Here is a 2,776-nt window from a genome sequence, read left to right as displayed (position 1 = left end):
TATATGAAAATTGAAAGAAATAATCATACATGTAAATGGATAAGTCACGACTATACTCAGTGGGTTATACATACATATATATGAATTTGGGTATATTAATACCTCATCCTAAAAGGTCTGCAAGAAATTCGTATTCCTTAGCAATACAATTTTCGAGCATCAAGTAATCTGAATTTATTGAGCATAAGCTAACAGGTGTCGCACATATATTTTAGAGCCCTGGTTAAAGAAAAAAAAAACTATCTTAGTAGAAGCAACTAACTACTGATAGTAACTTTTACCACGGAAGTATCCGTTAGGGTGCAGAAAAAAACGTAATTGAAGGGTTTATCTAATAAGTCAAAATAATTTTATAAATCCATTTTATGTAGCTTCTCTTCCAATTTTGCGTCGTGCTTCTATTAATTTTCCTTACAAATTAACTGGACGGGACCTACTTATACCGGCTCAGAACGGCATCTGCAAGTCAGATGAATTTACACTCGGAGTATTTGCCAAATCACTTCGGAGGGCCGACTACGCATAGAAGAATAGCAGAAAGAGGCGAGTGTGACGAGCTTGAGACGCTAGCCACCCGAAGAAACACACGCAAATTTTACAAATAATTCAGTGAAAGGCGGGGGGCATAAGTCAGGGCAAACTCTTATAAGGACGAAATTAGAGATTTTGTAACCGCTGTCCAGAGATTACTTGGAATTTGTAGGGAACATTTCTCTGCCCTTCTAATTGCGGACAGTGATATGCCACCCAGGGATGATGAACACGAGCCCGCAATTGATGATGATGAAATTAATGTCCCCCCATCCGATTATGACGAAGTAAGCCATTTTAGTATCAGTGCGGCTTCAGAACTGGTTAATCTACCATCGAACAGATTTGCACTATGCGCCAAATCTTTGAAAAACACGCGAAAGAAGAATTGACACACATCCCTCCTTCGTTGATTTTAAAGCTGCCTTCGATAGCAAGAAAAGGAGCTGCCTATATGCCGCTATGTTTGAATTTGGTTTTCGCGCAAAAATTATAAGGCTTTGCAAAATGGCACTATTAGCTCATTCAGAGCTGACCTCTCCTTGCAACGCTCTGAAGCAATATGCTATCGAGTCGTGCAATTACTGGCGATGTCATTGATATCATCGGCGTGAACACCGTAAGTTCTGCTTACTCCAAACTACGCCGGTAAAATGCAAAGAGTCAGCACATTTGCACCTTAGCAACCATACCGCTATTGTCTGCCATAATTTTGAAATTATAAAAGACTTCGTTTATTTGGAAACTATTATTAACACAAACAACAACATCAGCTTTGAAATCTAACGAAGAATAAATCTTCTCAACAAATGTTACTTTGGATTAGGTAGACCATTGAAAAGTAAAGTCCTCTCTCAGCAAACGAAAATCATGCTGTGAAGCATACACCTAACAACATCAGATTAGGCGGCTCTGGGAGTGTTTGAGAGAAAACTTCTCTAAGGGTTTACGGACCTCTATCGGTTGGCGACAGCAAGAACCAAAGAGGATTTAATGACAATTGCACGAGCTTTACGCAGACATCGACATATTCCCGCGAAAGAAAGATGATGCTTCGGCTAAGAAAGTATTTTTATCGGAACCCGCTTACGGAAGCAGAGGAAGAGCGCTGTCCCACTCCGCTGGAAGTAACAGATGGAAAACGATCTAATTCCTTGGTATTACTAAGTGGCGCCAATTCGCACGGAAAAGAAGCAACTGACTCGTCTTGTTGGACGGGCAATTAATTAAGTACTGACCGGCAAGTAATAAGTCTAGTGGAGATTCGAACTCGACGCGTCAACGTTCAATCCTCGTGCAGTGGAAAGCATGATGATCAAAATGATCATAAATTGTACTTCAATATCAAGAGCTTAGCGTTGCAGGGCATAAGACCCCATTATGCTAGACGAACAACATATTTTGCGAGGTACTGTAATGTTATGACAAATAGCTATTATATTTAGAAGTATCGCTTCTTTAATTATCTGAAGTATGCGCTATCGATTTGTTTTGTTATTTCACCTTTAATAAGTTCTGATAAGATAGACCAATCTTAGTTTTATACATGAATGCATATTAGAGATGTAACGGAAGTGAGTTTAACTAAACCGGAATAGGAACCGAAACTTTAGAATTTGCTTCGTCGGAACAAGAACCGAAATCGGAATCGAAACCGTAAACGGAAGTATAGGCTGTAGACGTGGTCGATTTATTAACCGATATCGCGCCAGCGATTTTTCGATAGGATTTGGGCTCAGGAAAAAAAGTTACACTACGCATACCCAAAAAAATAATTTTCGAGCCTGCGAAAAAAAATGGCGAAAGGGCCAGTTTTTCGGCCAAAACACTCCCCAAACCCCAAGAAATATTTTTTTTTTTTTGAAAAAACTGTTGTAAAAACGTTGGCGATAACAGTTTTTTGAAAAAAAAAAATATTTTTTGGGTTTTGGGGAGTGTTTTGGTCGAAAAGTTTACCTTTTCGCCATTTTTTTTTCGCATGCTTGAAAATTATTTTTTTGGGTATGCGTAGTGTAACGTTTTTTTCTGAGCTCAAATCCTATCAAACAATCGATGGCGCGATATCGGTCAACTTTCGTCCATACAAATCGACCCAGGTTAATAGGCAGTGTACAAGGTATTAAAAGAGGATGACAAATAAAATAATTTAAATAAAATATACATGCGATGAAATTTATTTCATATTTAAGTATGCGTGTCATTCGGTAGAGAGATTCATTTACAGCAAAAATGTTGTGAACATATT

The sequence above is a fragment of the Eurosta solidaginis genome, chromosome 2 (genome assembly GCF_040869045.1).
Source record: "Eurosta solidaginis isolate ZX-2024a chromosome 2, ASM4086904v1, whole genome shotgun sequence".
Taxonomy (NCBI): Eukaryota; Metazoa; Arthropoda; class Insecta; order Diptera; family Tephritidae; genus Eurosta; species Eurosta solidaginis.
The sequence above is the reverse complement of the archived record's forward strand: the minus strand, read 5'-3'. Positions refer to the sequence as shown.